Here is a 22,126-nt window from a genome sequence, read left to right on the forward strand (position 1 = left end):
TCACAGCTCCAGTGACCTCGGTTCCGTTCAGGGTATTGCCTGTGTGGAGTTTGCAAGTTCTCTCTGTGACCCCGTGGGTTTCCGCCGGGTGCTCCAGTTTCCTCCCACAGACAAAGTCTTGCAGATTGATAGGTAAATTGGCCATTGTAAATTGCCCCGAGTGTAGATAGGTGGTAGGAGAATGGTGGGAATGTGGTAGGGAATATGGGATGAATGTAGGATTAGTATAAATGGGTGGTTGTTGGTCGGCACAGACTCGGTGGTCCGAAAGGCATGTTTCAGTGCTGTATCTCTCTATGACTCTAGAGCTGTGGATGCTCAATCATTGGGTATATCCAAGAGAGAGATCGATAGGTTTTTGGATACTAAGGGAATCAAGGGATCTGTGCTAGTGTGGTAAGATAGAGTTGATGTAGGAGATCAGCTGTGATCTTATTGAATGGCAGAGCTATTTCGATGGGCCGAATGGCCCACTCCTATTTTTTATGTAAAGTTCCATTCCTCTCAGGGAATATTTTGTTTTCAAAAAGAGAAATACTGCACACACTGGAAATCTGAATAATAACAGAAGATTCTGGAAACACTCAGCAGTCCCAGCAGTATCTGTGGAGAGAGGAAGGGAGCAGCAATGTTTCAGGTCTATAGAAGGGTCACAGAACTGGACCATTAACCCGAGCTTCTCTTCTCCACATTTGTTTCCGGACTGGCTGAGTGTTTTCAGTATTTTTGGCTTTTTCTTTCTGTATTTCATCCTTTTCCCATTCGACTATTTGCTGTGAAACTTTCAGCGTTGTGCTCAATTCTTTGTGTCGCTGTGTTTTCTTTATTTGAAGTGATGTAAATAGTATCCAGAAATGAATTTGCCAAATGGTTGGGCAAATTGTTACAACCAGTTTTTGAGCAAGTTCTCCACATACACAGTGAAAGATTCCTTCACATTTGCGAAGACCATACAGGACTTGCATATCGATAGCAATGCCGTGTCCATGTGTCATTTGACATTGCTAGCCTATTCACCAATGCACCACTTCAGGAAGCCATAGATATTTGCACTGCAGTGCTATATCATGGCGATCCAGACCCGTCACCATTGTGTGAATCCGTATTCAGTGAACTTATGAACTCGGCAACTTGCACAGTTGAGTTCAGTTCAGTTTTATTGACACCATGTATCGCTGGTGTTGCCATGGGATCACCTCTATGCCCAGCTCTCACAAACATCTTTGTTGGATTCCATGACAAACCTGTTTTTAAGGGAATGACACCTAACCTCCTACCTCTTGCATATTTCCAATATGTAGATGATACGTTTGCTATATTTGAATCCGCAGCTGCATAAAATAATTTCCTTGCACGTCTTCATGGGCTCCATCCTACACTCAAATTCACCTTGGGAATGGAGCAGTCAAACGAGCTCCCTTTCCTTGATGGACTAGTTGAGAAATCTCCTAAGTGGTTTTCTACCACGGTCGACCGCAAACCTACCTTCACTGGTCAATACACGCGTTGGGATTCTTACAGTTCCACGGGCTATAAGATTGGTCTTGTCGACAACCTCATAAATAGGGCTGAGCCATTTGCTCACCATGCAAGCTTGATGCTGAAATCGGGCGAATCAAAGACATCCTGCATTACAATGGCTACACTGATCAGATCATTTCTCACTGTATATCACACAAACTTATAAACGGGCTGAAGGACGTCATTTTGAGCCCTGAAAAGTGCCCAGTCTCCCTCAAATTACCCTGGAAAGGTAATATATCCCCAGTATTTGAGTGACAGGTGAAGCTCGCTGTTTCCTGCTGTTACTATGCAGGAGCAACAAGTGTGGTGTTCACCACTAACAGGATGCTGCTGTCAAGCAAAATAAGTAACGTGATATATGAATTTCAATACCAGTGTGATGCTAGGTTTCTAGACCGTACATCCCAAAACTGGCGGATTGTATCAAATAACATGTCCGTTCCGCTGTTCGCAATGGGCCCTACCCAACCAACCCATGCTTGCAAAACTCAAAACACAGTATCCAACATGAGATGTGATTCCACAAGAGGACAACATTTGCTGAATAATTCTCAATGTGCTAAGAATCACAGACAACCGATTTAAGACTGTCAGTAGGGCTCGCAGTGTGGTTCATTGGTGTGTACTGTAAGCTACATATATTAATACACAGGGCCCTGTTCTTTGCAGACAGAAAGAACATGCACACACTTTGTGCCAGTTTCAGCTAAACAAAATAAGTGACAGCCATTCACTGGCTCATTCCACAGGGCAATGCCTTGACCAATCAGAGTCAAGCTGCCTGGTTTAAATTTCAAACAAAGCTGGGCAGTTATCTGTCAGTTACCATAAACAGATGCATTCTGAATGGCAATGCCTCAACCAATCACAGTTCACTTGCCAACCAATCAGCACTCTCTTCTCATACAGAAGAAAGTTGTTGTTTTCCCTTAAATTGGTATTCTTGCGGATTGCCCTGCTGAGTGCAAGACAAAAACAACTGGCTACCAAAGTCTGGACAACATGTCACTATTTTCATGAAATGATTACTTTTATTTTCAATATAAAAATATAAAGCAATATGAGTGTAACATTTATAGACAAATTCTATTACCTCACATTGCCTTATTCTTTCACTCTGACAGACTATGTGAACTACTGACCCGATTTTGCAGTTCTCACTTCCAGTTAGCAAATGTCAGCAATCTGTGACACAGTGCAGTTTACAGACCAGACCGTCAATCACAACATGCAATAATTGTTCAGCTTATGTTGGACTGGTGGGATTTAGAAATACTAGGAATTGAGATGAGCTGTTATTGCATTTAATTATTTGTTTCATGGGATGTGGACGTCGCCAGCCAGGCCAGCATTTATTGTCCATCCCTAATTGCCCATGAGAAGGTGGTGGTGAGCTTCCTTCTTGAACCACTGCAGTCCGTGTGGGGTAGGTACACCCACAGTGCTATTAGGAAGGGAGTTCCAGGATTTTGACCCAGCGACAGTGAAGGAATGGCGATATAGTTCCAAGTCAGGATGATGTGTCGCTTGGAGGAGTACTTTCAGGTGGTGGTGTTCCCATGCATCTGCTGCCCTTGTCCTTCTAGGCAGTAGAGGATGCAGGTTTGGAAGGTGCTGCCTGAGTAGCCTTGGTGCATTGTTGCAGTGCATCTTGTCGATGGTACACACTGCTGCCACTGTACGTCACTGGTGAACGGAGTGAATGTTGTGGACGGGGTGCTAATCAAGCGTGTTGCTTTGTCCTGGATGGTGTCGAGCTTCTTGAATGTTGTTGGAGCTGCACCCATCCGGGCAAGTGGATAGTATTCCATCACACTCCAGACTTGTGCCTTGTAAATGGTGGACAGGCTTGGGGAGTCAGGAGGTGAGTTACTCACCGCATGCTTCCTACCTTCTGACCAGCTCATGTAGTCACACTATTTATAAGGCTACTCCAGTTCAGTTTCTGGTCAATGGGAACCCCCAGGAAGTTGATAATGGGGGATTCAGCGATCGTAATGCCGTTGAATGTCAATGGCAGATCGTTAGATTCTCTCTTGTTCGAGATGGTCATTGCCTGGCACTTGTGTGGCGCGAATGTTACTTGCCACTTATCAGCCCAAGCCTGGATATTGTCCAGGTCTTGCTGCATTTCTACATGGACTGCTTCAATATCTGAGGAGTCGCGAATGGTGCTAAATTTTGCAATCATCAGTGAACATCCCCATTTCTGACCTTATGATTGAAGGAAGGTCACTGATGAAGTAGTGAAGAAGGTTGGTCCGAGGATACTACCCTGAGGAACTCCAGCAGTAATGTCCTGGAGCTGAGATGATTGACCTCCAACAATCACAACCATTTTCCTTTGTGCTAGGTACGGTACCAACCAGTGGAGAGTTTTCCTCTTGATTCCCATTGACTCCAGTTTTGCTCTGGCTCCTTGATGCCATACTCAGTCAAATGCTACCTTGATGTCAAGGGAAGACACTCTCACCTCTTGAGTTCAGCTCTTTTGTCCTTGTCTGAACCAAGGCTGTAATGAGGTCAGGAGCTGAATGGCCCTGGCGGAACCCAACTGAGCATCACTGAACAGGTTATTGCAAAGCAAGTGCCCCGTCGATGACATCTTCCATCACTATACTGATGATTGAGAGCAGACTGATGAGGCAGCAATTGGCTGGGTTGGAGTTGTCCTGCTATTTGTGTACAGGACATACCTGGGCAATTTTCCACATTACCGGGTAGATGCCAGTATTGTAGCTGTACTGGAACAGCTTGGCTAGGGGCGCAGCAAGTTCTGGAGCACAGGTCTTCAGTACTATTGCTGGAATATTGTCAGGGCCCGTAGCCTTTGCTGTATCCAGTGCCTTTGGTCGTTTCTTGATATCACGTTGAGTGAATCGAATTGGCTGAAGACTGGCATCTGTGATGCTGGGGACTTCAGAAGGAGGCCGAGATGGATCATCAACCCGGCACTTCCGACTGCAGATTGTTTCAAATTCTTCATCCTTATCTTTTGCACTGATGTGCTGGGCTCCCCCATCATTGAGGTTGGGGATATTTGTGGAGCCACCTCCTCCTGTTGGTTGTTTAATTGTCCACCACCATTCATCATTGGATGTGGCAGGGTGTAGATCTGATCCGTTGGTTGTGGGATCACTTAGCCCTGTCTATTACATGCTGCTTCTGCTGTTTGGCATGAAAGTAGTCCTGGGCTGTAGCTTCATCAGGCTGACGCCTCATTTCAAGGTATGCCTGGTGCTGCTCCTGGCATGCCCTCCTGCACTCTTCATTGAATTAGGGTTGATCCCCCAGCTTGTTGGTAATGTTAGAGTGGGGGAATATGCCGGGCCATGAGTTTATAGAATGTGGTTGACTACAATTCTGCTGCTGCTAATGGTCCACAGCACCTCATGGATGCCCAGTTATACATTGCTAGTTCTGTTCAAAATCTATCCCATTTAGCACAGTGGTAGTGTCACACAACACGATAGAGGGTATCCTCAATGTGAAGACGGGACATCATCTCTACAAGGACTGTGCAGTGGTCACTCCTACCAATACTGTCATGGACTGATGCATCTGCGGCAAGCAGATTGGTGAGGATGAGGTCAAGTATGTTTTTCCCTCTTGTTAGTTCCCTCACCACCTACTGCAGACCCAATCGAGCAGCTATCTCCGTTAGGAATCGTCCAGCATGGTCAGTAGTGGTGCTACCGAGCCACTCATGGTGATGGACATTGAAATCCCCCAGCCAGAGTCCGTTCTGTGCCCTTGCCACCCTCAGTGCTCCCTCCAAGTGGTGTTCATCAGTCTCTCGCTGTCTCTTGCTGGTTTGCTCAATAACTTTGTCTGTTCATTTCTGGGTCCGGATAATCTCTTCCTGGTTTTCTGTGTGTCTTTCTCTGTCTGCCTCATTGTCGGTGCTGTTACTCAGTGTCCTTGTGTCATTGTGCAGTGATGGTGAGTCCGTCAGCACGTGTGTTGCTGAGTCCGGGATTCTTGAGAAATCCGACTACAATCCTATTTTCAGAAAAACATTGGGGAAATGAACATATTTCACGAATGGGCAGCTGAAATGTAAAATAGCAGTTAGCAGAGTGGCGCAGCGGAAACGTGCTGGGCCCATAACCCAGAGGTCGATGGATAGAAACCATTCTCTGCTATTTATGTTTGGTAATAATACAAACAGTTCACTTTCAAAACTTCAAGTATTTACCCATAATAACAAGATGCTTCCAAAGGCACTCTATTGCAATCAGCTTCTTCTTTCCAGTGAACACTTCAATCAGTAACAAATCACTTTTGCTCACACGAACACAAGCTGCAAACACGGACCAGCCGAGTCTCTCCCACTTTGTCAAGCCCTTCCTGCAGAGCCTCCTCTCCACCACCAGATGGTGATGTTGGCCACAATAAAACCAGGGCAAATGGTCACCGTGAGGAGACGGTCAGTAACAGAAAATATAACAATAACAGGGAAAACCTTTACACAACAACAGGGTACATCTTTACACAACAGAAAACATATTTACACAGCACGAAATACCTTTAGACAACAGGGAGAATACAATCATACAAATGCCTTGTGTCTCCATCTCAGTCTCGTTGTCTCTCTCTCTCTGTCCCCCACTTTTGCTTCCTCACAGTCTATTCTTGGTTTTCTGTGTGTTTTTCTCTCTGTCCCGTTGTCGATGGTGTTACTCAGCGTCCTTGTAACATTGTGTAGCCAGGCTGAGCCTCCCAACACCTGTGTTGCTGTAATAAAAACAGAAAATGCTGGAAATGCTCAGTTGGTCTGGGAGCATCTGTGCAGAGAGAAACAGTTTACAGTTCAGGTCTGTTTCCTTAGCTCACATTAACTTTGTTCTCTCTCCACAGATGCTGCCAGACCTGCTGAGCATTTCAAGCATTTTCTGTTTACATTTCAGATTTCCAGCATCTGCAGTATTATGCTTTTGTACGTGTGTTGCTATGTCTGGGATTGTTTGAGTGCAATGCTATTGCTTTATAAACAGCATTGAAACAAACATTTATCTCGCTAACACACAGCACTAATACACAGCTGGATATAAACAGCAGCCTGCAGCAGGGGACGCAGTGGAAGTTTATTAACACAAATAATTCACCAGCAATATATTTACTGCTATCCACAATCACACCACGCTTCGTCTTAACACGTTTTACTCTTTATTTACATCAACTTCTTCCTTCCAATAAACACTTCAATTTGGAACACTGCTTCCAAATCACCGTTATTCACAAACCCGAACACACACCAGCCCACACTTTCCCCTTTCTGTCAACCCATTCCTGCATCACTGCCTCTCCACCAACAGTTGTTGCCAGAATCATACAATCATAGAATGGCTACAGCACAGAAGCAGGCCATTCGGCCTGTCGAACGCGTGCTGGCTCTCTGTTGGAGCAACTCACCTCATTTCACTCCCCAGTCACTTCAATTTTGGAGGTGGGAAAACTTCTTGAAAGAATAATTCGGGACAAAATTAATAGTCCCATGGACAAATGTGGGTTAATTCAAGAAATCCAGCATGGACACCTTCAGGGAAAATCATGTTTAACTGTCCTGATGGAGTTTTCTGATGAGGTAACAGAGAGGGTTGATGAGGGCAATGCTGTTGATGTGGTGTACATGGACTTTCAAAAGGTCTGGCAGCATCTGAAAGGTCACTGACCTGAAACGTTAACTCTGCTTCTCTCTGTACAGATGCTGCCAGACCTGCTGAGTATTTCCAGCATTTCTTGTTTTCATTATGGCACAGAGTTCCCTTTTCAAACTTACAGAATTAACCACAATAATGTACTCTGAGATTCAAGTTAAATACCAGCCCAATATTTACACACGTTATGAGTTTATAAGTTTCAGCATTAATTCCCATAGTGCATCCTGACATATACATTAGATATAACATAACATAAGAACAGAAGAAATAGGAGCAGGAGTAGGCCATTCGGCCCCTCAAACCTGCCCCGCCATTCAGTAAGATCATGGCTGATCTGCCCCAGACCTCAACTCCTCTTTCATGCCAGCTCTTCATAGCCCTCAACTCTCCAATATTTCAAAAATCTATTTACATCCTCTTTAAATACTTTCAGTGATTTAGCCTCCAATACTGACTGGGGTAGAGAATTCCAGACATTCACTACCCTCTGAGAGAAGAAATTCCTTTGTATCTTAGTTTTAAATGAGTGTCCCCTTATTCTGTAACTATGCCACCTAGTTTGAGATTCCCCCACTAGTGGAAACATCTTCTCAACATCGACCCTGTTAATAAAAACAAGAAATGCTGGAAATACTCAGCAGGTCTGGCAGCATCTGTGAAGAGAGAAGCAGAGTTAATGTTTCAGGTCAGAGACCCTTCTTCACCCTATTAAGCCCCCTCAGAATCTTGTACGTTTCAAAAAGATCACCCCTCATTCTTCTAAACACGAATGAATAACCTGTTTAGCCGTTCTTCATAAGTCAGCCCCTTCATCCCAGGAATCAGCTGAGTGAATCGCTTTTGAACTCCTCCAATGCCAGTACATCCTTTCTTAAGTCTAAATCTCAAGTGCGATATCAGATTGAGAGAATCTGAAAGATAGTATGACCTGAGATACAAACTGAGAATTCAGTTTAAAACTCCCCCGGATTGTGAAAATAAAAGATACAATAGCAATTCAATTTGTATAGACTGTGCTTTGGATCATATTCCAGCCCTCATACAGTATCAGACTGGAAGATACTGTAGCAATTCCATTAGTGCAGACTCAGCTCTACATTACAGAGCAGGGAACATATTTAAACAACCCGGAACACTTTTACACAAGACGAATCATATTTACACAACTGAGAAGATCTTTACCCAACAGGGACCCATTTTGCACAATAACAGAGAACATCTTTGCACAACAGCGAATACAGTAACACAACAGAGAACATATTACACAGCAGGAAATATCTTTAAAAGAACACAAGGGACATCTTTACACAACAGAGAACACAATTACATAAATCATCAGTCTTTCGCTGTCTTTTGCTGGTTTGCTCAGTACCTTTCTCTGTCTGTTCCCTTCTGGGTCCTGATAATATCTTCCTTTTTTTCTGTGTGTCTTTCTCTGTCTGTTCCTTTCTGGGTCCGAATGATGTCTTCCTGGTTTTCTGTGTGTCTTTCTCTGTCTGCCTCATTGTCGGTGCTGTTACTCAGTGTCCTTGTGTCATTGTGCAGTGAGGGTGAGTCCGTCAGCACGTGTGTTTGCTGAGTCCGGGATTCTTGAGAAATCCGACTACAATCCTATTTTTATAAAAACATTGGGGAAATGAGCATATTTCACTAACAGGCAGCTAAAATGTAAAGTGGTAGTAAGCAGAGTGCCGCAACGGAAGCGTGCTGGACCCATAACCCAGAGGTCGATCGATCGAAACCATTCTCCACAGTTTATGTTTGGTAATAACGCAAGCAGTTCACGTTCAAAGCATCAAGTGTTTCCCCATAATAACAAGATGCGCTCGATTGCGATCAGCTTTTTCCTTCCAGTGAACACATCAATCCGTAACAAATCACTTGTGCTCACACGAACACAAGCTGCAAACACGGACCAGCTGAGTCTCTCCCACTTTGTCAACCCCTTCCTGCAGAGCCTCCTCTCCACCACCAGATGGTGATGTTGGCCACAATAAAACCAGGGCAAATGGTCACAGTGAGGAGACGGTCAGTCACAGAAAATAAAACAATAACAGGGAAAACCTTTACACAACAACAGGATACACCTTTACACAACAGAAAACATATTTACACAACAGGAAATACAGTTACACAACAGGGAGAATACAATCATACAAATGCCTTGTTTCTCCATCTCAGTTTCGTTGTCTGTCTGTCTCTCTCCGTTCCTCACTTTTGCTTCCTCACAGTCTATTAGTTTTCTGTGTGTTTTTCTCTCTGTCCCGTTGTCGATGGTGTTACTCAGCGTCGTTTCTAACATTGTGTTGCCAGGTTGAGCCTCCCAACACCTGTGTTATAGAACATAGAACATAGAACAGTACAGCACAGTCCAGGCCCTTCGGCCCACGATGTTGTGCCGAACCTTTAACCTACTCTAAGATCAAAACTACCGACATACCCTTCATTCTACGATCATCCATGTACCTATCCAAGAGACGCTTAAATGTCCCTAATGTATCTGCTTCTCCTGCCACCGCTGGCACGCAACACTCTGTGTGGAAAGAACCTACCTCTGACATCTCCCCGAAACCTTCCTCCATCACCTTAAAATTATGCCCCCTGGTGATAGCTCTTTCCGCCCTGGGAAAAAGTCTCTGGCTATCCACTCTATCGATGCCTCTCATCATCTTGTACCCCTCTATCAAGTCATCTCTCATCCTTCTTCGTCCCAATGGGAAAAGCCCCAGCTCCCTCAATCTTTCTTCGTAGGACATGCCCTCCAGTCCAGGCAGCATCCTGATAAATCTCCTCTGCACCCTCTCTAAAGCTTCCACATCCTTCCTATAATGAGACGACCAGAGCTGAACACAATATTCCAAGTGTGGTCTAACCAGGGCTTTATAGAGCTGCAGCATAACCTCACGGCTCTTAAACTCAATCCCCCTGTTAATGAAAGCCAACACACCATACGCCTTCTTAACAACCCTATCAACTTGGGTGGCAACTTTGAGCAATCTTTGGACATGGGCCCCAAGATCCCTCTGTTCCTCCACACTCCCAAGAATCCTGTCTTTTAGCCTGTATTCTGCATTCAAATTCGACCTTCCAAAATGAATCACTTCACACTTTTCCAGGTTGAACTCCATCTGCCACTTCTCAGCCCAGCTCTGCATCCTGTCAATGTCCCGTTGCAACCTACAACAGCCTTCCACACTATCCACAACTCCAGCAACCTTCGTGTCATCGGCAAACTTGCTGACCCAGACTTCCACTTCCTCATCCAAGTCATTTATAAAAATCACAAAGAGCAGAGGTCCCAGAACAGATCCCTGTGGAACACCACTGGTCACCGAGCTCCAGGCTGAATACTTTCCATCTACTACCACCCTCTGTCTTCTATGGGCCAGCCAATTCTGTATCCATACAGCCAACTTTCCCTGTATCCCATGCCTCCTTACTTTCTGAATGAGCCTACCATGGGGAACCTTATTAAACGCCTTGCTGAAATCCATATACACCACATCCACTGCTCTTCCTTCATCAATGTGTTTTGTCACATCTTCAAAGAATTCAGTAAGGCTTGTGAGGCATGACCTGCCCCTCACAAAGCCATGCTGACTGTCTCTAATAAAACTATGCTTTTCCAACTAATCATAAATCCTGTCTCTCAGAATCCTCTCGAATAATTTGCCCACTACCTACGTAAGACTGACTGGTCTGTAATTCCCTTTCTTGAACAAGGGAATAACATTTGCCACCCTCCAATCATCTGGTACTACTCCAGTGGACAGTGAGGACACAAAGATCATCGCCAAAGGCGCGGCAATCTCTTCCCTCGCTTCCCTTAATATCCTTGGGTATATCCCGTCTGGCCACAGGGACTTATCTGTCCTCATGTCTTTCAAAATTTCTAGCACATCCTCCCTCTTAACATCAACCTGTTTGAGCATATCAGCCTGTTTCACGCTGTCCTCACAAACGACCAGTTCCCTCTCACTAGTGAACACTGAAGCAAAGTATTCATTTAGGACCTCCCCTACCTCCTCCGACTCCAGGCACAAGTTCCCTCCACTATCCCTGATCGGCCCTACCCTCACTCTGGCCATCCTCTTGTTCCTCACATAAGTGTAGAACGCATTGGGATTTTCCTTTATCCTACCCGCCAAGACTTTTTCATGTCCCCTTCTAGCTCTCCTAAGTCCATTCTTCAGTTCCTTCCTGGCTACCTGGTAACCCTCTAGAGCCCTGTCTGATCCTTGCTTCCTCAACCTTAAGTAAGCTTCCTTCTTCCTCTTAAATAGCTGTTCCACATTTCTTGTCATCCAAGGTTCCTTCACCCTACCATCCCTTCCTTGCCTCATCAGGACAAACCTATCCAGCAGTCGCAGCAAGTGCTCCCTAAGCTACCTCCACATTTCTGTCGTGCATTTCCCTGAGAACATCTGTTCCCATTTTATGCACCCCAGTTCCTGCCGAATAGCATTGTAATTCCCCCTCCAGAATTAAATATTTTCCCATCCCGTCCGCTCCTGTCCCTCTCCATGACTATAGTAAAAGTCAGGGAATTGTGATCACTATCACCGAAATGCTCTCCCACCGAGAGATCTGCCACCTGGCCTGATTCGTTGCCAAGCACCAAATCCAACATAGCCTCCCTTCTATTCGGCTTATCTACATATTGAGTCAGGAAACCTTCCTGGACACACCTGACAAAAACTGCTCCATCCAAACTATTTGCACTGAGGAGGTTCCAATCAATATTAGGGAAGTTGAAGTCACCCATGACAACAACCCTGTTACTTCTGCACCTTTCCAAAATCTGCCTCCCAATCTGTTCCTCCGTGTCTCTGTTGCTATTGGGGGGTCTATAGAAAACTCCCAATAAAGTGACTGCTCCTTTCCTGTTTCTGACTTCCACCCATAATGACTCAGTAGACAAACCCTCCTCGATGACCTCCCTTTCTGCAGCTGTGATACTATCCCTGATTAACAATGCCACTCCCCCACTTCTTTTACCTCCCTCCCTATTCCTTTTGAAACATCTAAACCCCGGAACATCCAACATCCATTCCTGCCCCTGTGATATCCACGTCTCTGTAATGGCCACAACATCCTAGCTCGAAGTACTGATCCATGCTCTAAGTTCATCACCCTTATTCCTGACACTTCTTGCATTAAAATAGACACACGTCAACCCATCATACTGGCTGAAACTTTGCCCTGTCAACTGTCTAACCTTCCTCACAGACTCTCTGCACTCTGTATCTGCCTGTTCAACAGCTACCCCATCCACTTATCCATAGCTCCGGTTCCCATCCCCCTGCCAAACTAGTTTAAACCCTCCCGAAGAGCTCTAGGAAACCTCCCGCCCAGGATATTGGTGCCCCTCCAGTTCAGATGCAACCCGTCCTTCTTGTACAGGTCCCACCTTCCCCAGAAGGTATGCCAATGATCCACATAACTGAAGCCCTCCCTCCTGCTCCAGTTCTGTAGCCACGTGTTCAGCTGCACTCGCTCTCTGTTTCTAGCCTCACTAGCACGTGGCACCGGTATCAATTCTGAGATTACTACTCTGCCTGTCCTGCCTTTTAGCTTCCAACCGAACTCCTATATTCGCTTTTCAGGTCCTCATCCCTTTTCCTCGCTATGTCATTGGTACCGATATGTACCACGACTTCTGGCTGCTCCCCCTCCCCCTTAAGAATCCTGTAGACTCGATCCAAGACATCCCTGACCCTGGCAACATACCATCCGGGAGTCTCGTTCGCGACCACAGAATCTCCTGTCTGTTCCTCGAACCATTGAATCTCCTATCACTATCGTTCTCCTATTCTCCACCCTTCACTTCTGAGCCGCAGAGCCAGGCTCAGTGCCAGAGACCTGGCCGCTGTGACTTTCCCCTGGTAGGTCCCCCCCCCCAACTGTATCCAAAATGGTATACTTATTATTGAGGGGAACGGTCACAGGGGATCCCTGCACTGTGCGCCTATTCCCTTTCCCTCCCCTTACGGTCACCCAGCTACCTTTATCCTGTGACTTCGGCGTCAGTACTTCCCTATAACTGCTCTCTATCATCCCCTCTGCCTTCCGCATGATCCGAAGTTCATCCAGCTCCAGCTCCAGTTCCCTAACGCGGTCTGTGTGGAGCTGGAGTTGGGTGCACTTCTCACAGGTGAAGTCAGCAGGGACTCAAGTGGTGACCCTTACCTCCCACATCCTGCAAGAGGAGCATGCAACTGCCCCAGCTTCCATCCCCTCTGCTCGAAATTGACAACAGAGAATAAAAAAATATAAAGGAAAACCTTACCTTACCAAACCCTCCACACAAGAGTCCTTTTTTTTGGTTGGAGGAGGAGGATGGGTGGGAGACACTGCACGTGTAGTAATTCGGGTTTAGCCACTGCCCGAATATATAAGTTCACTTACCCAGCAGTCCCCGTGTCCGCGTCCGCCGAATCGCCAGGAAAGTACTTTATAGTGAAACGTACCTTCCCGGCTGCCCCCAGGCTCGCACTATCACCGCTACTGCTGATCAGAGGTGTTGCTGTAATAAAAACAGAAAATGCTGGAAATGCTCAGTAGGTCTGGCAGCATCTGTGCAGAGAGAAACAGTTAACAGTTCAGGTCTGTTTCCTTTGCTCACATTTACTTTGTTTTTTCTCCACAGATGCTGCCAGACCTGCTGACTATTTCAAGCATTTTCTGTTTCTGTTTCAGATTTCCAGCATCCGCAGTATTTTGCTTTTGTACGTGTGTTGCTGTGTCTGGGACTGTTTGAGTGCAATGCTATTGCTTTCTAAACAGCGTTCAAACAAACATTTATCTAGTTAACACACAGCACTAATACACAGCTGGATATAAACAGCAGCCTGCAGCAGAGGGTGCAGTGGAAGTTTATTAACAGAAATAATTCACCAACGCTATATTTACTGCTATCCCCAATCACACCACGCTTCGTCTTAACACGTTTTACTCTCTATTTACATCAACTTCTTACTTCCAGTAAACACTTCAATTTGGAACACAGCTTCCAAATCAGCTTTATTCACTAACCCGAACACACACCAGCCCAGACTTTCCCCTTTCTGTCAACCCATTCCTGCATCACTGCCTCTCCACCAACAGTTCTTGCTGGAATCATACAATCATAGAATGGCTACAGCACAGAAGGAGGCCATTCGGCCTGTGGAACCCGTGCTGGCTCTCTGTTAGAGCAAATCACCTCGTCTCACTCCCCAGTCAGTTCAATTTCGGTGGTGGGAAAACTTCTCGAAAGAATAATTCGGGACAAAATTAATAGTCCCATGGACAAATGTGGGTTAATTCAAGAAAGCTAGCATGGATTTCTTAAGGGAAAATCATGTTTAACTGTCCTGCTGGAGTTTTTTGATGAGGTAACAGAGAGGGATGATGAGGGCAATGCTGTTGATGTGGTGTGAATGGACTTTCAAAAGGTCTGGCAGCATCTGAAAGGTCACTGACCTGAACCATTAACTCAGTTTCTCTCTCCACAAATGCTGCCTGACCTGCTGAGTATTTCCAGCACTTTTTATTTATATTTCAGATTTCTAGCATCTGCAGTATTTTGCTTTTATTGACTTTCAAAAGGAGTTTGATACAATGCAACACAACAGACTTGTGAGCAAAGTTATAACTCATGGAATAAAAGGGACAGTAGTAACATGGATATGGAAATTTTCTGAGTGACAGAAAACAAAGAGTAGTGAGCAATGGATGTTCTTCTGGCTAGAGGAAGGTTTGTAGTGGAGTTCCCCAGGAGTCAGTGTTGGGAACCTTGCCTTTCCTGATATATAGTAATGACTTGGTGTACAGGGCAGAATTTCAAAGTTTATGGATGATACAAAAATTGGAAGCATTGTGAACTGTAAGGATGACAGTGCAGAACTTCAAAACGACATAGACAAGTTGGTGGAATGGGAGGACAGATGACAGGTGAAGTTCAATGCAGAGAAATGTGAATTGATTCATTTCGGTAGGAAGAACATGGAGTGACAATATAGAATAAAGGGTACAATTCTAAAGGGGGTGCAGGAGCAGAGAGACCTGGTGTTACATGTCATTGGTTGAGAGAGTGGTTAATAAAGCATACATAATCCTCGGCTTTAGTGATAGAGGCATAGAGTACAAGAACAAGGAGGTCATGTTGAAATCGGAAGCCATTTCTCGTGTATAGGCGGAGCGCACGCGGGACTGCTGGGTAAGTGAGGTTACATATTTGGGCGGTTGCTTTACCCGAAACCCTATTCGGGTAGTGTCTCCCACCCATCCTCTTCCTCTAACCAAAAAAAAAGTTCTGTCCATTGGATTGCTAAGCTAACAAGTTTTGTCTTTTTTTTTTGGTTTTCAGTAGATCTGTTGGGAATTTAGAATAGTGGGAATGGAGGTTAAGGCAGTTGAATGTTCCTCCTGCAGAATGTTGGAGGTAAGGGTCGCCAAGAGTGTCCCTGCTGACTGCATCTGCGGGAGGTGCACCCAACTCCAGCTCCTCGAGAACCGCGTTAGGGAACTGGAGCTGGAGCTGGATGAACTTCGGATCATTCGAGAGGCGGAGGGGGTTATTGAGAGGAGTTATGGGGAGGTAGTCACACATCAGGTAAAAGAAGTAGGTAGATGGGTTACCGTCAGGGGAAGGAGAGGGAACCAACAGGCAGTGCAGGGATCCCCTGTGGCCGTTTCCCTCAACAACAGGTATACCGTTTTGGATACTGTTGCGGGGGACGACTTACCAGGGGTAAGCAATGGGGTACAGGTCTCTGGCACAGAGTCTGTCCCTGTTGCTCAGAAGGGAAGGGGGAAGAGGAGCAGAGCATTATTCATTGGGGACTCCATAGTTAGGGCAACAGATAGGAGGTTCTGTGGGAACGAGAGAGACTCACGGTTGGTGTGTTGCCTCCCAGGTGCCAGGGTTCGTGATGTCTCGGATCGTGTTTTTGGGATCCTTAAGGGGGAGGGGGAGCAGCCCCAAGTCGTGGTCCACATAGGCACCAACGACATAGGTAGGAAGAGAGATGGGGATTTAAGGTAGAAATTCAGGGAGCTAGGGTGGAAGCTTAGAGCGAGAACAAACAGAGTTGTTATCTCTGGGTTGTTGCCCGTGCCACGTGATAGCGAAGCGAGGAATAGGGAGAGAGAGGAGTTGAACACGTGGCTGCAGGGATGGGGTAGGAGGGAGTTTTGGTTTTCTGGACAATTGGGGCTCTTTCTGGGGTAGGTGGGACCTCTACAAACAGCATGGTCTTCACTTGAACCAGAGGGGTTCCAATATCCTGGGGGGGAGATTTGCTAGTGCGCTTCGGGGGGGGGGGGGAGGGGGGGTTTAAACTAATTCAGCAGGGGAATGGGAAACTAAATTGTAGTTCCAGTGTACAGGATGTTGAGAGTAGTGAGGTCATGGATAAGGTTACAAGGACGCAAGAGGGCACTGGCAAGCAAGAACTTGGTTTAAAGTGTGTCTACTTCAACGCCAGGAGCATCCGGAATAAGGTGGGTGAGCTTGCAGCATGGGTTGGTACCTGGGATCCCGATGTTGTGGCCATTTCGGAGACATGGGTAGAGCAGGGACAGGAATGGATGTTGCAGGTTCCGGGATTTAGATGTTTCAGTAAGAACAGAGAAGATGGAAAAGATGGGGGGGGGGGGGGGTGTGGCATTGTTAATCAAGGAGAGTATTACGGCGGCAGAAAGGACGTTTGAGGACTCGTCTACTGAGGTAGTATGGGCCGAGGTTAGAAACAGGAGAGGAGAGGTCACCCTGTTGGGAGTTTTCTATAGACCTCTGAATAGTTCCAGAGATGTAGAGGAAAGGATAGCGAAGATGATTCTCGACAGGAGCGAGAGTAACACGGTAGTTGTTATGTGGGACTTTAACTTTCCAAATATTGACTGGAAATACTACAGTTCGAGTACTTTAGAAGGGTCAGTTTTTGTCCCGTGTGTGCAGGAGGGTTTTCTGACACAGTATGTAGACAGGCCAACCAGAGGCGATGCCGCATTGGATTTGGTACTGGGTAATGAACCCGGCCAGGTGTTAGATTTAGATGTAGGTGAGCACTTTGGTGACAGTGATCACAATTCGGTTAGGTTTACTTTAGCAATGGGCAGGGACAGGTATATATCGCAGGGCAAGAATTGTAGCTGGGGGAAAGGAAACTATGATGCGATTAGGCAAGATTTAGGATGCGTAGGATGGGGAAGGAAACTGCAGGGGATGGGCACAATCGAAATGTGGAGCTTATTCAAGGAGCAGCTACTGCGTGTCCTTGATAAGTATGTACCTGTCAGGCAGGGAGGAAGTTGTCGAGCGAGGTTTACTAAAGAAGTTGAAGCACTTGTCAAGAGGAAGAAGAAGGCTTATGTTAGGATGAGACGTGAAGGCTCAGTTAGGGCGCTTGAGAGTTACAAGCTAGCCAGGAAGGATCGAAAGGGAGAGCTAAGAAGAGCGAGGAGAGGACACGAGAAGTCATTGGCGGATAGGATCAAGGAAAACCCTAAGGCTTTCTTTTGGTATATCAGGAATAAAAGAATGACTCGAGTTAAATTAGGGCCAATCAAGGATAATAGTGGGAAGTTGTGTGTGGAATCAGAGGAGATAGGGGAAGTGTTAAATGAATATTTTTCGTCAGTATTTACAGTAGAGAAAGAAAATGTTGTCGAGGAGAATACTGAGATACAGACTACTAGGCTAGATGGGATTGAGGTTCACAAGGAGGAGGTGTTAGCAATTTTGGAAAGTGTGAAAATAGATAAGTCCCCTGGGCCAGATGGGATTTATCCTAGGATTCTCTGGGAAGCCAGGGAGGAGATTGCAGATCCTTTGTCCTTGATCTTTATGTCGTCATTGTCAACAGGAATAGTGCCGGAAGACTGGAGGATAGCAAACGTTGTCCCCTTGTTCAAGAAGGGGAGTAGAGACAGCCCTGGTAATTATAGACCTGTGAGCCTTACTTCGGTTGTGGATAAAATGTTGGAAAAGGTTATAAGAGATAGGATTTATAATAATCTTGAAAAGAATAAGTTCATTAGCGATAGTCAGCATAGTTTTGTGATGGGTAGGTCGTGCCTCACAAACCTTATTGAGTTTTTTGAGAAGGTGACCAAACAGGTGGATGACGGTAAAGCCGTGGATGTGGTGTATATGGATTTCAGTAAGGCGTTTGATAAGGTTCCCCACGGTAGGCTATTGCAGAAAATACGGAAGTATGGGATTGAAGGTGATTTAGTGCTTTGGATGAGAAATTGGCTAGCTGAACGAAGACAGAGGGTGGTGGTTGATGGTTAATGTCCATCCTGGAGTTTAGTTACTAGTGGTGTACCGCAAGGATCTGTTTTGGGGCCACTGCTGTTTGTCATTTTTATAAATGACCTGGATGAGGGTGTAGAAGGGTGGGTTAGTAAATTTGCAGATGACACGAAGGTCGGTGGAGTTGTGCATAGTGCCGAAGGATGGTGTCGGTTACAGAGGGACATAGATAGGCTGCAGAGCTAGGCTGAGAGATGGCAAATGGAGTTTAATGCGGAAAAGTGTGAGGTGATTCACTTTGGAAGGAGTAACAGGAATGCAGAGTACTGGGCCAATGGGAAGATTCTTGGTAGTGTAGATGAGCAGAGAGATCTTGGTGTCCAGGTACATAAATCCCTGAAAGTTGCCACCCAGGTTAATAGGGCTGTTAAGAAGGCATATGGTGTGTTAGCTTTTATTAGTAGGAGGATCGAGTTTCGGAGCCACGAGGTCATGCTGCAGCTGTACAGAACTCTGGTGCGGCCACACTTGAAGTATTGCGTGCAGTTCTGGTCACCACATTATAGGAAGGATGTGGAAGCTTTGGAAAGGGTGCAGAGGAGATTTACTAAGATGTTGCCTGGTATGGAGGGAAGGTCTTACGAGGAAAGGCTGAGGGACTTGAGGTTGTTTTCGTTAGAGAGAAGGAGGAGAGGTGACTTAATAGAGACATATAAGATAATCAGAGGGTGAGATAGGGTGGATAGTGAGAGTCTTTTTCCTCGGATGGTGATGGCAGACACGAGGGGACATAGCATTAAGTTGAGGGGTGATAGATATAGGACAGATGTCAGAGGTAGTTTCTTTACTCAGAGAGTAGTAGGGGCGTGGGACGCCCTGCCTGCAACAGTAGTAGACTCGACAAATTTAACGGCATTTAAGTGGTCATTGGATAGACATATGGATGAAAATGGAATAGTGTCGGTCAGATGGTTTCACAGGTCGGTGCAACATCGAGGGCCGAAGGGCCTGTACTGCGCTGGAATGTTCTATGTTCTATTGTACAAGACACTAGCCTCAGCTGAAGTACTGCGTCCCGTTCTGGGTGCCACACTTTAGGAAAGATATGAAGGCATTGGAGAGATTATGGAAAAGATTCATAAGAATTGTTCCACGGATGAGGAATTTCAGTTATGAAGATAGATTGGAAAAGGTTAGGACTGTTTTCCTTGGAGAAAAGAAGGCTAAGAGGAGATTTCATAGTGGTATTCAAAATGATGAGGGTGTGGACAGAATGGATAGGGAGAAACTGTTTCCACTTGTGAAAGGATCGAGAATGAGAGGGCACAGATGTAAAGTATTTGGTAAAAGAAGCAAAAGCGACATGGGGTAAAACTTTTTCACACAGCGAGTGGTTAAAGTATGAACTGCCTGAGAATGTGATGGAGGCAGGTTCAATAGAAGCATTAAAAGGGGAATTAGACTGTTATCTGAAAAGGAAGAATGTGCAGGATAATGGGGAGAGGAAGGGGAAGTGACATGAGGTGAATTGCTCATTTGGAGAGTCAGTGCAGACACGATGGGCCAAATGGCCTCCTTCTGTGCAGTAACAATTCTGTGATTCTGTGATTCCAATAGTCAAATCATTTATATATATGGTGGGCCTGACACTTACCCTTGTGGACATCACTGTTCACCATCTTCCATTCTGAAAAACAACCAAATACCACAACTCGCTTTTCTTGATATTTCATCCATTTTTTAACCCAAGCAGATGCTGACCCTCCTATTCCAGGAGCCTCAGTTTTGTTACCCAGCCTGTTATGTGGTAGTTTGTCAAACGCTTTCTTAAAATCCATATAGACAACATCCATTGCTTTCTCTTCATCAACCTTTTCTGTTACTTCATCAAAAAAATCAGTTATGTTAGTGAAGAAGTGGAAAGGTGCTGGACCTCTCAGTTTTCGGTCTACCCAAGCCAAGTTCAAGGCCTGAATAATGAACCGATTGCCTCATTAGTTCTGTGAACAATACAATGATTTAATAGACAAAGTTTTGAAACATTCCTGCCCATACATCTTGATAACAGAGAGTGTGTGGATCTCCTGGCTCAGAATGTTTAATGGATACAGTCCTCAGATCCGTCAAGGAACCCCTGAACATCCACAGTAAAGACAGTGTGGATGAGGAAATGTAAGAGCCGGGAGCTGAAACTCAGGGACGGCCGAGCTCTCCTGTCATTGAGCTTGTGTGTCTGCTCTGCTCGCCGCACTCCCGGCTCTACTTTGTTTCCAATGAAAAGATGAAAAGGGCCGTTCGGTTTTCCTCTCACTGAGAGCGTGTTTCACTCGGGTTAATATAACCCGGGACTTTTGCTGCTGAAATGAATTCTCCAAGGTCCCAGCAAACACAACGGCTCCCTCCTTTCTCCCCTCTTTCTATCGGATTGTTTGACCAGGAGGGGCTCAATAATAACAAACCCCCTGCAGGGAATGACCGCAAATTGAGCATCTAAATGGGGCAAGTGGGCAGCTTTCTGGGTTATAGGTTCCCCCTACCCCGCCACTCCCTCCCTCCAGTCCAAGCCCCTCTTCACTTTCTTTGGGACTTTGATGAGGGTGAAATGGGGAAAGTTCCCATTGATGTTTGAATGCTGAATTGCTGCAAAGATCTGCGCACGCGCGACATAGCCCCGCCCCCGGTTGGACGTCACAATGAGGAGTGGAGCGCATGCGCATTCTTTCCCCAACCCAGTCTGTGAGGCCATTCACTCATTCAGGTGAAGATGCTTTAAATCAGCTGCTAATGGAGACTTCCCGGACCCGGGGGAAGGGAACAAAACAGCATCTGCTTCCAGCAGCCACTGCTTTGGGAGCGTGTCTGCAGATGTGCTCAGAGATTAGCATTGTGTGTCGGGAAGTTGAGGGGGAGTCGGGGAGTGTTTGTAACAGACTTTCTTTTTATTTCCAAAATATACTTAATTCATAAAAATCTTTAAAAATTACATTGCCAAACAGTTTCCAAACAGCACCAAAAAATACAAACATTGCAAGGGTGGTCAGTTTCCTTCAATACTGTCATGAGTTTCTTCCCAACCCTTCCGTTTCACAATTGTCAAGTCAATTATAGTTTTACATTTACAGCAATTGAGAATATTAACGATCCAGTTCGAGGGGTTTCCCATGGATCCAGCCCCTCAGTCCAGCTTGGTGGGGGAACCTTACACTGTGGTCTTTCCCCATTGAGCCTTTGCTGCGGCTGCCCCAAGCTTTAGTGCGTCCTTCAGCACGTAGTCCTGGACCTTGGAATGTGCCAGTCTGCAACATTCGGTGGTGGACAACTCTTTGCGCTGGAAGACCAGCAAGTTTCGGGCAGACCAAAGGGGTCTTTCACCGAATTGATAGTCCTCCAGCAGCAGTTGATGTTTGTCTCGGTGTGCGTCCCTGGGAACAGCCCGTAGAGCACAGACTCCTGTGTTACAGAGCTGCTTGGGATGAACCTTGACGAAAACCACTGCATCTCTTTCCACACCTGCTTTGCAAGGGCACATTCCAGGAGGAGGTGGGCGACCATCTCTTCCCCACCACAGCCAACGCGGGGGCACTGTGCGGAGGGGGAGAAACTTCGGGTGTGCATGAAGGATCTGACGGGGAGGGCCCTTCTCACCACCAGCTAAGCTACGTCTTGGTGCTTGTTTGAAAGTTCTGGTGATGAGGCA

This window comes from Heterodontus francisci, unplaced genomic scaffold (genome assembly GCF_036365525.1).
Source record: "Heterodontus francisci isolate sHetFra1 unplaced genomic scaffold, sHetFra1.hap1 HAP1_SCAFFOLD_300, whole genome shotgun sequence".
Classification (NCBI taxonomy): domain Eukaryota; kingdom Metazoa; phylum Chordata; class Chondrichthyes; order Heterodontiformes; family Heterodontidae; genus Heterodontus; species Heterodontus francisci.